Source organism: Trachurus trachurus (assembly GCF_905171665.1).
Source record: "Trachurus trachurus genome assembly, chromosome: 21".
Lineage (NCBI taxonomy): Eukaryota > Metazoa > Chordata > Actinopteri > Carangiformes > Carangidae > Trachurus > Trachurus trachurus.
The window spans coordinates 13,900,685-13,915,689 of record NC_139899.1 but is presented as its reverse complement, the minus strand read 5'-3'; positions in this window follow the sequence as shown (position 1 = coordinate 13,915,689).

The window sequence follows — 15,005 nt, the reverse complement described above, 5'->3', positions numbered from 1 at the left end:
CCTGTGCCAACATGGCTGCCCTCTACCTGCCTCAACTTGACTGAGCCACTAATAACACAGCACTAAAAAAGAGTGCCTTTTCACTAGATTATAATGATTCTGACGGCATAATGAATCAGCTTTGAGACAGGGAGTAAATGGTGGATGCTGACAGGAACTGCCTAAGGAAAATCTCTTACTCCTGTCAAATTACCCGGTGGCTAGTGATTAAAGTTTCTCAACCCAGGGGGTAAACCAAGTAAAGTCGGTTTCTTGTCATGGGAACAAAGCTCATTAAATTAGAATGGCACACACACAGTATAGAGGTCTAGCAGGAAAAAGTCTCAAAATACTATTTACAAGGCACAGTCTTTCAGGTGTCAAGTGCTACAAACCATCTGGTGCAGGTAATACTTTGTAGTTTAATGTCAGACTACAGCCAGCACACCATGCGCATGAAGATTGCCTGCCATGGGATTAGATGCCATTGTTCATAAGGCAGTGTTCGTTTTATAAGTAATAAGACTTGATGCCAGTTTCAACAGAAATGGAAATTAAGTGAAGGGGGTGGGGACCTTTTTATGTATTAGTCCACCTCCGCTCTATGCTTTAGCTGCATTTCTCAGATAAGAAGACAAAGGAAAAGCAACTCCCCAAAAAAAGGGGCGACTGGTCTAACTGAGTCATGTGGTGAAATTGCATCAAACCAAGTATCTTGTCTTTGGATGTGTGCGTGTTGTCCAACATGATTATTATGATTTTATATGTATTTGTAAAATAAGAAAAGTTGAGATGTTTCTTCATGTCTCAAAGGCGTCTAGACATTGAGATAAAGAAGGCTTATCTCCTTGTACTGCATAGTTTCAAACAGCATAACGTGTGATCAAAACAAAACATATCATGAGATTGCAGTATCTATGAAAAGTGAATGATCTATTCTAACCCATCTCTATCTAACTCCCCAGTATTGCTAACAGTGTACTTTTTCAAATCCTATACCTTGATTATTGATTACAACAATCAAATCAACATTTTCAAAACAGCAGCATAATAGTTGTCATTTGTAATATTGGTATATGTGGGTTATACTGTATTGTAAGATGTTTTTCCTGCTCCTAAAGTTAGGGTTACTGCATGGGGGTGAACACTCCATGTTGCCACTGGTTTGGAAAGCAGCTGGCACCGAAGCAATCTACATCAACCATCCCTATAAAAACACTCTCTGATGCTGTGAGTCATTCCTGCAGTCTGACTGGTGCCCAACCTACATCAAGAAAAGATGCTGGAGCAGTATCCTTGGCTGCAAATTAAAACACACCTGCACTAGTAAAGAGGAGTGCTATCAAAATTGAACAATAATTCAACAATTGCACAACTCACATGGCAACATCAAGATACATGTTAATTATCATCAAGGTTTTAAAGCATTCTTTTCACTGGGCTTGTTAAATACTAACCCTCATTTCCCATAGCACGGCCCTTTCCTGGAGGATCCTGGGTGTCTGTTGTGGGATCTCCTGCCAGAGCATCCTTCAAGTCGAAGTCTGCATTAGTGACAGAAATACAATATTAATTCTTTACCGTCCCACCCAAGAGGACTAACTCCCAGATGTTTGCCAAAAACATGTCCTCTAACACAATATTCATCATCCTTGCTCTACACTGTTATGTGTTAAACTGTTTAATGATAATATCAGCTTTGAATTTCTCCCTGTTTCAGTGTCTCCGGTCAATGCCCTCAATAAGCGCTCTGAAACACTACCAGGTCCCAGGGTGTGATGCTGTTCCTCTGAACTGGTGTTGACTTAAATTAAAGGATATTATCTGTCAGGAACGATACCTTACCCTGACTCTGCATTCACAAGGGGGGAAAACCCAAGTGACTTATTCAACATGTGTGACTCATGTGTGCACAAAGCATTTTCAGGCTGGGCAGGGCAACGTAGGATCGGTGAACTAATTTACGGTACAAAGAACCTCACAGGCGTAATTATCCAGTGACCTATACTGACAGTAAATTCTAATATTGTGCTCACACTGTAAAATGCAATTTTTCACAGATGGGTGGATGCAATGAAACAATATTTTTGAGCCAACTTTTGCACTGGATGGATTCTCCTGTGCAGCCTTTCTTCTTTTATTGATCCATTAACCTCCTTTACTTTTCCTCTTATCTCCCCTCTTTTTTGTTTTTACAGCACTGCCCACCTTAGAGCGGCTTTTCTCCCCGCCGCCCCTTTTTTATCCTCCACCTATCCAAACACTTTTCTTATTGTCAGCACCATGGGGAAAGATCCCCTGCTGGTTATCACATGAAAAAATAACCTCCATAGCAACCTATTTCTGAACTCTCTACGGCTTTTTAGTTGTAAACAATAAGACAGAAGCCAATTATCTGCTAGACAAAAATACTGTTCTTGAAAAGAGAAACAATAACACAACTTTAAACTGAACAGGCTGACATGATGATGCAGTAAAGCAAACCTGAGAGGAGGGAGAGAATGTAGAAGAAAAATACAATGACAGATGAGGGGGACGTTTTAATTGTGATAAAATCGTGCTGAGGTCATTGGGAGGTTTCTTTTCTTAAACCATACCTCCACATGCCTCCACAATTTAGGAGGTAAAAATGTATGGGCCAAACTCCAACCTCATAACCTTTGTAAATGATTTGTATTTTCAAATAGAAAAGAACATCTGTTTGCCATTAATTTGTTCAGAAAATAGGGAGGTGCAGCAAAAGAGTGCACGATAACTCATAGAAACAGGGCATGTGCATTTTAAAACAATGATTGATAATTGAAATTATGAGGGCTCAAATGAAGACAGCGTAGATCAAATGTGTTATAAATTGAAGGTCGCCTTGTTCTACTGAGAGAAGAATATAACAAAACAACATTGTAAACTGACATTCTTCAAATCTGTTTACTCTCAGAGGGTTGCTCAAGGGCAGGTAGTGCTGTGGGACACCAGTTTTCCAGTCTGGCAAGGCGCTCTCCAGTAACACCTCGTTTATAGCTATTATGTCATTTTCAACCCTTTTCCTGCGTTGTAATGTTTTAAAATGCTGCTTCGTTGGAATTAACATTTCTAAGCATGAATTCAACAGGTCAGCTTCTTTGTGGATTCGTTGTTGCTATAGTTACTAAAATAAGCTGGTTTTAATTATGCTGCCCTGAAGTGCTCTTGTATGATGAAAAGAACCTCTGAGTCATATGTACAAGCAATTATTTGTGGTGGGCCATGCTAGTTTGTTTAGGTGAAGCAAGACTTGGCTCCAGAGAGGTGGAGGTTTACACATACTGACTGAAAATTGTTCAAACTGTATGGCTGAGGAGAGAAAAATAACCAAAAAATGAAAAACCTACCTGCAACAATCTCAGGGATAACCTCTTCTACTTTCACTGTTGGAGAAGACATAGACAGAATCACTTTCAAGAACTGAGTATCCTATGTTAGTTGGTGCTGAGACTGGCTGTCCCATCTCAAACACAATCTGACCAATCTCACAACAACACTGCTTTCCAAACAGCTCTCAGAGTAAACCAAATCATAACACAATGGAAAGAATCCTCTTTGAAACACTGGGAAGCCAAAGTAGATTAGAGATCAGTTATGTGTCCCCAAACAGAGATAATGAATTGGCAGAGTGTCTCTTAACTGTTGGAGATAGAAAGCAGAGCCAGATCCTGCCCAAGCAGGCTATGTGACCACAACTGGGTGATCGCACAAGGAAGACACAAAACATTGTGACAACCGTGAAGAAAACAGGACTTAACTGTTCAACAGGTGTGGCTGAGACCGAGTTACACTTCCTTGTATTTTGTAATTCATTTACTGGAATAAGGAACTTTCAATTTGAACTTTTGAATATTCAATCCGAGTCATGGCGGGATTCAATCATATACAATCCACTTTGTAAAATGGTGAAACACTATTATCAACAGCAGCACATTTGCAGAAGACCTGTCTGCTATTTTCTAGCTTTAATACAATTAGAAAAGCAGAAATTGGGTTTCTCCAGCTCAAAAGGAATTTGTGTTTTCACTCCAACAGGACAACAAAAGTGGCTGCACAAATCTCCAGCAATATAGATATAGAAAGCAGAAATATAAACATATATATACAGTAGGTGAATTATCATAACTTTAAAACCTATTTCATCAATGCAATCAACTTTATTATAATTCATGTATGTCTGTCTATTATTTAGACTACCATTACTATTATAAAAGAAACCTGCCAGTACAATGGAGAACAATTCAAAACTACATCTACAGTGGAATCAACAACTTTATTTCAGGACTGATCTAATAGTCACACCTACAAGTAAGACTAATTCTTTGGTTTTAACTCACGGTCTCAGAGGGAAATACCAGGGTAATTAAGAGGAAAAAGTATTGTATGATTCAGTGACATTGGGATCCAAACCACATGGGTTTCTTTTATAGATTCCTACCTGTAGGGACAAGATCGTTCGCTTCTGTTCCGACGTCTGGTACTGCATTTTCCTCTGTTTCTCCTGCTTCAACAGCTGGATCGGTTGGCTCTTCCTGCTTATCTTCTACAGCTGCATCTGCCCCTGCTGCTGGTGTGGCCTCATCTTCGGGTGCACTCTATCCAAAATGCATTAAATAACAGAACATGTAGAAGGGGTACAATAATTTCCTAATTGTATACTGTAGAAGCTCCTCTATAATTTCTGTGTTACGTGTCACTTAAGCTTAATTTTATGGGAAATGTGGAGGTTTCTTAGACTGCAGTGTGTTTGTGAGTAGGTTTGAATGAAACATATAACATTATAATGTAATAATATAATGTTCTGCATTTGTTACTGAGTGCCACCTGAGCAGGTGTTGTATCAACACTTACAGTAGGTTCCTCCTCCTTTGAATCAGCTGCTGGCTCTGGACAGGAGAAGGAAACAAAACAGTGGAGTATAAGATGACTTTTTTGTTTTGATTGGATACATGTGGGAGACAGAAAGATATCTCTTTATCCAATTAGTTTTTTGTTTTTTTGTTTATCATCTATTTATCCTGAGAGTTATAGCACTATAAGCTATCATGAACAGCTCAATGCAGGTTCCAAGCAAAGAGTGTATTCCTTCACCTTCGCACATTAACAATGTGAGTGGAGGGGATGGGGGGTTTCAAGGATCACATGCAAAACTTGGAAGGAGGCTTTGTTCATCAAATTTATGTTCTAGTATGAGGTCTTAGATTGACGCTCAGCCTCATGCTGAATCAATAGATTAGACAAACATTTGTTCTTAACACTATTATCACTGTTGCATCTCAGTGTAAATTATATTATCCTTGGCTGCACTGGTGCGTATGATTAAAGTGGAGAAAAAACAAAGAGTAAAATCAGCTCACTGCTCTTTGTACCCAAATTTTCCTCTGTGGCTGTGCTCAAAGTGAAGATGTGACTGATTGAAATGTTGCATGGCAACAGTGGATAAAAAATAATTTGGGACTAAACAGTCTAGGATGAATGTTGAATAGAAAAAGTGAATAATCATTTTAAATAAACACACAAAAATTATGATTTTTCATTGTGAATATTGAAGCTCAATTGACAACCTGGTGTTGGTGCAGCTGCTTCAGCCTCTGTATCTGCTGCAGGAGTTGCTTGGTCTCCATCCTCAGGTGCAGGAGCTGCATCTTCAGTTGCAGGGGCTGCATCCTCAGTTGCAGGGGCTGCATCTTCAGTTGCAGGGGCTGCATCTTCAGTTGCAGGGGCTGCATCTTCAGTTGCAGGAGCTGCATCTTCAGTTGCAGGGGCTGCATCCTCAGGTGCAGGAGCTGAATCCTCAGGTGCAGGATCTGCTTGGTCTGCATCTTCAGGTGCAGGAGCTGCATCCTCGGGTGCTGGAGCTGCATCCTCGGGTGCTGGAGCTGCATCCTCGGGTGCTGGAGCTGCATCCTCAGGTGCTGGAGCTGCATCCCCTGCCGGTTCTTCGGCTTCTGCTGGCTCAGGTGCACTAGCTTCCTGTATTCAGCACAAAATTTGCATCTCTTCAAATTATGTTTGCATAATTGGCATTCTCTGGAAAACAAATTTCCCAACCTCCACAGTCGAGGCTGTCAGGTGGCTGGAGGTTTTAGAGACACAGAGCTGCCATTACATTTCAAGCCAGTAAACTTATGCTATATCCTTCTATATCCAACCAAGAACTAACACGAGGCACACATTTCTTATCCAGCTGACATGGTTCAGCTTATCAAATGGCTACCTGAGGATTTAGAATTAGATTTTCTTCAGACCTCAGTGAGCCTGACTAGATGACAGTCTGGCTACACTCAGAAGCACTCTTAGAGACATATTGAATAATTCAGACTGCCCAAAGCTGGAGAGAGGTTCTAGGAGCTGCCATGGGTTTATAGATATGTGTGCATAGTGTTAGAGCTGCTGTTAAGCTGATTTTAGATGGTCACACACCCTCTAGCAGCACTCTTGGCTTGGCAAGAGTTTGAAGGTCTACAAACATGTAGGGCTAAGGACAAGAAAGTTGACACATGATCTCAAACTTTGAAAGTAACATACTATTTCCAGCTTTTCACTACTAACCCACCCTTACATTAATCAATTTCTAGATAAGGTGTTGAATCATACAATAAGCCCAAAACTCCACAAATATTTCCCTCTCCTCACCTCTGCCGTCTCCTCAGCCTTCACATCTCCATCGTCCTCTGGTGCTGCTGCTTCAGGGGCCTGGGCTTCAGGAGCGGCTGCGTCCTCCTCTGCTGGGGCTTGATCATCTACACAGAGATGTGTGAAGGAAGAAAGTAACAGAAGAATGAAAAAGGAGCACACATCACGTGAAGCGCTCACTACTGGGACATATCAATTTCAAAAAGTGTGGGGGGGGGGGGATAAAAGGGCTATCCTGACACCCCGGTGCTTCAGTGAACATCACACAACTGACAGAAGCCTGCGCAACTATTGTTTTCATTTTGAAAGGAAGAAAAACCCCAAATCCTTCTCAGTGTCTCAAAGGGATTTCCTTCTGTATTTGAAGACCTGTAACTTGACAACATCAGTGAAATTCACTGTATTGTCCAGTATTTTCTGTCTTCTACTGTAACAGGCAAAAATCTAATGTAAAATCTAAGGTAGAACCAATAAAACCTAAAGACTGGTGGTGATTAGTGTTACTGCCTGTCATGCATCTGTTGTCATTTAAAATCATTAAAATCATCTGTCTAAATGGTTGTCGAGATATTGCGCATTCAACATATTCTCATGAAAGTGACGGGACTATTATCACACACACGCACACACAGAGCCACACCCTGGTCTAATTGGTGCCTGATGTTAACTCTCCGGCCACAACTGGATGACAGACACATCGATCACATCTGACCTGCCTTAACATCATATGAAGTCTCGACCTCTGCACTGGCATCGCAACCCTGTGCTAATGAGAAAATACAAAGAGCACGTCTTTGTCATTATGTGTGCGAGGTGGCCGCAGTGTGTGTGTGTGTGTGCTTGAGCTAGTGCTGTGACATTCCCCTGTTGAATGTGAGAAGCTGAAACAGCAAACTGTGCTCTGACTTCCTTTGCTCTGCTGATTTCAGCAGCACCCTGATGCTGGTTCACTGGGGCAGTCCTTTTTTTCCTTTACAAACTCAAGTACCAACCAGTAACTAAAAGATATAGCCTCCTACAAATTATGGTACGAGTGAGGCTGCCCTGTAGGCTGGCAAAACTGTAATAAGATTTCTGATGGCAAAGAAAAGCGCAGCATGGCAGCACGGGTGCCAAAATTCTGCCAATCCAAGAAAATGAAAACAATAACGTATCAAAAAGTATCTGAACTTTGCTGCTCACTCTTCATTAATGTGCTCTCATATCTTTTTAAACAGGTATGTATTGCCAGGTGAATTTCCAATGAGAGACTGCTGCCTTTGCCAAGTGAGATCGTATCTGTCAGTGGAGCCTTGGGGGAGAGCGGTATGAACACATTTGAAGTGCTTCCATCATGCCATAAATTCTCTCATAGAGAACTGGTGACACCACAGCTTCCTTCACACACACACGCACATTTGTGTAACAGAAAGAAAAAATAAGAGCGTACAACAGTATGGCTAAATACATACTATGTGATGAAATATCAACTTCAGCAAGGCAGACACAGCAACAAAGACACTCTGTGTTTTTCAATGCTCCACCTGAGCATCCAAAGAAAATACTAATCAGTGCCCACAGTGATTTGTTTCAAGTTCAAACAGCTATCAGGACTTAATGAGCAAGACTGCATGTGTGACTGCATGTATGTACAGGGTGTTTCGGTCTCACTATCTCATTGCCTTCCTTGGAACTCATCAAAGACGTACGATTGCACGCCATCCAAGGTAATGCGTCGGTGGAATTAAGGTTGGATGCCAAGTGATGTGTCATACCAGTAGACTGTAAAGATGTGATATAACGTTTAAAAAAAAGAAACCAGATTTTCAATTGTGCGTTATGTTTGTGTTGGTGTTTTTATTATGCTCATGTTTCCACTCGCAGTGGAGAGGACACATGTTTTTCATGTTATTGTGCTCACATGTCCATGAGTGTGTCAGGTGTGATACTCTCATGTAACTTCTCTGTCATTCTCTTGCCAACCCACAGAACATTCTGTTCCCATCTATCAGTTTGCCACTTCCTCCCCTAATAACCTCTGTTACAAACACCCCACCCCCACATTTACCAGCACACACACACAAATGCATGCTTAAAAACTTCTCCTCCCCTCCAGCCCAAATGTACAAATAACCACATGTTCACTCACACGTTAAGTCCATGTGTATGCCCAAGTTCACTTTCACTCTCACACTCTGAGTAAGCACTGTCCTGTTTTGTGTTAGGGCAGCAGTGAAATAAATGGTTGCACATCCAACCCTCTCTCCCCCCTCCCCTGCTCCCCTTCCTTTCTTTTTTGTCTTTTAAGTCTCTCTCCCGTCTTTCCTCTCCTCTCTTTCTCTCTCTGAAACTCCCTCTGTTTCTCTGCCACTGGATTCCCTTGAGGGTGATGAGTCATCTGTGTGTCTCTGACATGGCTGCACGCTATTGTATGTGACTGTACAGCATCTGCAGTGTTAAGCTGAAAAACGGTCCCCAGAGGAAACTGGTCTTAAGTCAGACCAGTTCACACATGTGGGAAAGGGTAAAACTTTGAGCTACATCGTTCTTTTTTAAGACTAGTTAAGTGGTTTGGTGTATTGACGAAGAGACATCTTTCTCTCTCCAGCATGTACCCAATCATCTGATGGAGAGAACAGTTTGTGACTGGACCTAATAGACAAGTTTAGGCAAAAAGGCAAAAATACTACCATTCTAATAAAGAAATAATTTGACATCTTGGGCAATATGCTTGTTTGCTCTCTTGGATGAGAGAACTGATATGACTTACATGTCTGTACAGCAAACAAGAAGATACAGCCAGCAGCCAGTTAGCTTAGCAGCAAGCCTGGCTCTGTTGAAAAGTGATAAAAACCACAACCTCTAATGTTCATTAATGAACACATATCTTGCTTCTTTATTTACTAAAAAGAAAAAAGAAAAAAAGGCGTGTCACAGGTCATGAGCTGCTGCCATGTTTTTCTCAGTTTTGCCAACATACGTATTTCTTTGAATGGAACCAGTTCTAACATTTTAATTACATCTGAATCGTTAAAAAGTTTTAATTTCTATTCCCCTAAACGTCTTCTAAACAATTTTCATTTGCGCTTCGTCTTTGGTTTGCAGTCCATCTACCACCAGTAAAACAAGAAAGAAGAAGCCTGGAGGCTGTGTGTAGGCCAGTTTTTATGTGGTGTGCTTGATTATTCTAAATGGTAATGCAGGTACATTGGTGTCCAGGTCAAGGGTAGGTATTAATTTACTTTTTCATTTTTTTAATAGGTGTGTTTCATCCTAAAAGAACACAGGTTAGCTCCGCCATTTAAGATTAGACCATCGGAATTGTTAAATTCAAGCGATGCTCAACCCTAATTGTATGTGTGGGTAGAAGGCCGTGGGCACACACAAACATTTTCTAAGAAATAAAACTTTGCTTATTGATTGTATATCGGTACTCTGTGAGTTAAATGTGACCTTCTGTTAACAAACAGGAAAGATCTTTGTTGTCTACAAGGATCTATACCACAACACATGCACATGTAAGACCTTATTCAGCAGCTTAGCGACAACTTTATTATGTATCTATCTGATTTATTGTGAAACCTTAATCTGGAACAGGAAAATGTTTTTGTAATTTAAAACAATTTTTTTTTTTGGTTTTTTTTTTACTGGAACATTAAAAACACCCTGTATGAGATACAATCCAATTAATTTCCCAGTTCTTTTCAGTTCAGCAAATGAGATTGTGACATTGCTTGGAATACACAAAAAAATATGGACAGCAGCTTTCTTTTCCCCCAAAGTGGGTGTTGTGCATGCATCTACATGCTCAGTAAAAGCATCTCTTCAGAACAGAAACTGCATTTGTTCAGGGCAAAAATTAAACCCATGGGGGATGTGGAAGACCCATATACAGGAGTATGTCATTATACTTATGTGACATGTGTTCTTAACATATATTTAGTATGAAATCAGTAGCCTACCACTCTGAGCAAGTTAAATCATGTTGGTCAGTTACTGCCGTGACAGTGAACACAGCAAGAAGATCGCATTTTTAGTGTTATGTGATGTATATCAGGTTTCACCCACTTAATGGAAGTTTTAGGGCTGGGATGGTGCTTTATGCTGGTGCCAGTGTTTTGATATTCAGGGGGTGATATGTTGTGGAGCAGTTTTCCTTGGCACAGATGTGTTGAAATTTTTTTTTAAACAACAAAAAAAAAAAAAAAAACCGAAATTCTTCTCAGTTCTGACATATTCACCTTGTGTTTTGGAAATTACATCGAGACAAATAAACAAATGCACACTCTCTTTCAGTTACATAATGCACAGTCCAACAGTGCTCGTGAAAATGAACTGGAATCTGGGGAATGTTATTAGTGTTTAAGAGAAAGGAACTTTAACTTCTGGCTCTTCTGGTTTCTGGTCATGAGTATTGTTGAATAAGTCCTAATGCATGTAGATGCATGTGTGTGTGTGTGACCAATAACCAAGCCTTTCCTTGTAATTGTACTCTAGAGTCGGTTTGTGCATGTGTGTCAGGTGTAAAACAACACCTCCACACCACATTGTTCAGTCAGGTATGGTTCTTTTGTGTGTTTGTGGGACACACAGTGTGTTGTTTACCCCAATCACGCACACCTTAAAACTGCCCCCATGGGAACCAGGGAGGGGATGTGTATGTGTGTGTGTGTGCGTGTGTATTTCACTTATCCACCATAAGAGCGATTTATGTCTTGGCAGTTGAAGGTGTAAACAGAGACAAGCCTGCACACACATATTGTACACACACCTGGCACACATCACACAGCCCTGTTTTGTCTTTCATCTTCCTCTTTTACGCACACACAGACACACACATACACACACACACACGCTCTGTAGCTTATGCACACACTCACATTAATGAAGCACTCTCATACTCCCACATGTTCTGTACATTAAAACCCACACCCACCCACACCCACACACTTTCTCATACATACACATATACACATCTACACATATACACACACACAGATGCTGCGAGCCCTGGAGGACAGGAAGGCGCTGAAACTAGTTGTGTTGCTGGGTGTTGTCTACAGCTGGAGCTGGATCTAGTTACTGGGACACTCCCTATCCTTTACTTCTCTAACTTACACACACCGTACATGAGGTGCACACATGTAACTGACCAAGCACCCCTATACCTTTTTCAGTGAGCATGAACATACACACACACACATTTTACATATGTGCAAACACAGGCACTGAGATTTCCTGTGCCCCAGTGCACCAACATCCAGTGAGCTTTAAAGTTCAGAATTAGAAAAAAAGAGTGTGTGGAAAAGAAAAAGAGAACGAAGGGAATGTGCATGTGTGTTGTGTGTGCGGGAAATAGAGAGTTGTCCCTCTCTGGCAATAAAAAGTAAACCGGTAGAGTGAGATTGTACCAGATCCCATCCAAGCGCACCAACGTTCAACTGAATTTGTTTGCATAATGATTAAGTGGCCTGCTGTTACTCTGACTATCACTCACTCTCATTTCTTCCTTGTACACCTCTCACTAGCACGCACAATTTCTTTTTTTATCTATCCCTGGCATCTCCCTTACTTTCCCTGTAATTAGTGCCAGTGTCCAGTTGTCTCAGTGTTTTATTGCGCATTCGAGCAATCTGAAACAAATGAAAGCTGCTGGGAACGGCATGGGCCCATGGGCCAGCTGAGGATGAAGGAAGAGAAAGCCAACAAAACAAAAAAAAGAAAAGAAACAAAGATCATGAAAAACAAAATGCAACACGGATCAAATATGTAAACCGTAGAGAAAAGAGGGATGAAAAGAGAAAAGGAGGAGGAGAATTACTACCACACCCCTGTGGGCCCAAACTCAAGTCCAAAAAGATATGGCCACATTACATGGCACACCTTTTTCATTGATAATGTCTGGGCGGGATGAAGAATTCAGAGCTTTATCTAAAATCCATTCAGTCAGAACAGATTAAAACAAGCAGAATACATCCAGAAGTGAACTGAATTGGCATGCCAACAGGAAGGCAGACAGGCTGGCAAAGGACACTGGCAATTGCATGCACGCACGCGCACGCGCACGCGCGCACACACAAACACACGCACGCACGCACACACACACTCAGACTCATAGGAGGATGAGTAATGTGGAAGACTGGCAGAGGATGAGGCGAGAAACGACAGAATGAGAGAGAGATAGGTGAGAACCGGAGGGATGTAAAAGTGGAGACAGAAATGGAGACTGATGACCAACACACAACTAGACAGACAGAGACAGACATACACAGTCTAGATAGATATACACAGTCTAGATACATAGATACATAGATAGATACATAGACAGACAGACAGACAGACAGACAGACAGATAGACACGGACAGTCTAGATAAACGTGCATGCACAGCACAAATATAAAGGGCTGGGGTGAGTTAATTGGGAATAAATCATTACCTTGTGCCTTGGCGCCTGTAGCCAGCAGGCTTCCTAATAGCAGAATCCACAGGTATGACATCATGGGAACACGGTGTTCTGGCTGCAAACGAACCGGGGCTCAGTCTCGCTGTCTACGGGCTCCAAACTGGACAATTAACCGGCTTTGAATGGGTTTCAGGTGAATCTGGAGGGCGTGTGTGTCGGTGTGCCGGTGCGTTCTTGCGCGTCGGATCAGACCGGTGGCGTCTCCAAGGTGCTCTGATGCTCGACTCGTGCGCGCCGCCGCGGATCTGTCGTCCTCTCCTTTTGTCTGAATATGAGGAGAGAAGGTCCACTTATTAAGGTGGGCGGGTCTCTTCCCTCAAATAAAGGCAGGCAGGAAAACGGTAGGGCTGGGTGGGTATGGTGTGAAGGCATTCATTTCACCAAGTGCCTCCGCCAATCAACAATTTAGATCGTTACTCGTCTCTGTTTAACCTGCTTGGTGTGAGAAAACACATTATCACGCAGAAATATATTGTTTCATCCCAGCCGTTTTTTTGTGGCTCACATTTTGTTTTGTTTTTTTGTTTTTTTTCTGTGGACGAAGCAGTAGAAAATATGTCGGGGTTTGAATTTGTCCTCAACTGGAGACAATCTAGTCCCTGTCATTTTAATAACGAGAATCCTGAAAGGATTTAATTGCATACCTATCATGAGGCTTCACAGACTCTATAACATCACCCCCCTATCAACATCACTGAGCCTATAAAACATGCCCATATAAAGTTATAAAATCGTTATGATTTAGGCAGTCTACTACTTCCCTGCAGGCTAATAAGCCTATAATTTACTTGTAAATACCGAGCTTCAGAGGAGTACACTGTAAGATGTGAGGCTTTGGTCTGTTTTAATGTTATATTAATGTTAGGTTTCTATTTGGGAAAACCACATGACCTAATGCAAAACCAGCTAGTAGGTGGATCTGAAAGGAGCACTCCTCTTTCCTATCCTCCGATTCCTCCTCTCCTTCACGCAAATTGGGGACGTATTTGCCGGGATGGATCGACAGGGGGCGCCATTCATTCAAACGTTTCATGGATTACGTCTGAAATCGATTCAATTGTCTGAGCAGCAGTCAACACAGGTTTAAAATCCATTTTCACAATTAGTTACCACTGCATTCAGACAACCAGTTTTATATTAATTATTCATTTTTACAAAGTTGACACAAGTATAATTCATGAGTTGGACACAAATCCATTCATTTAAGGAAACAACTGAATGATGTATTCATTTCAGACCCAGTAAAACAAACAAAAAAAGACTATGCCTGTGTCACTCACATGATTCATGTACAAAAAGGAGCACGTGGCATCAGTGTCACTGACCGTGAGGAGTGTAAACACAGTATACGCCCATTTGATTTACCTATCACCACAGGTGTTAAGGAAATGTAACACAATCATAACACAAGAATGAAGGCCGTGTGTTATTTTGACACACTGCATTTTGACCTTGAGAGTGAGCATCCGCTGCAATGACGGACAAAATGTCATGTAGCCACCATAAACAGATTGAGATGAAATTACCAGTAAATGTGGAGGTTCTTGTTATCACCTTTGACTCCCTTGTACATAACCTGACATACAAACTCAACATAATAGTTAAAAAACAAATGTTTATTAGTGTCTTGGCACAGTGAATACAGCAACATAAAAACAATATTTCATTTAACATGTTTATTATAAAAACACACATGAAGCCTCACTTTGGGATTATTTCAGTATTTCACTGAGTTGATTAAGCTCATTTTGAAAAAGGTAGGACATGCTGATGGGAAAAAATGTCAACATAACTTCGAGATGTTAACGCATTTGTGCACCAATGTTTCAACCTCAAACAGGTACCTTAACCCTTTGATGCACAACATATGCACACCCCCTCTAATGCGCAACATGGGTCTAAAATGACCCGCATTCATTTTCCATGT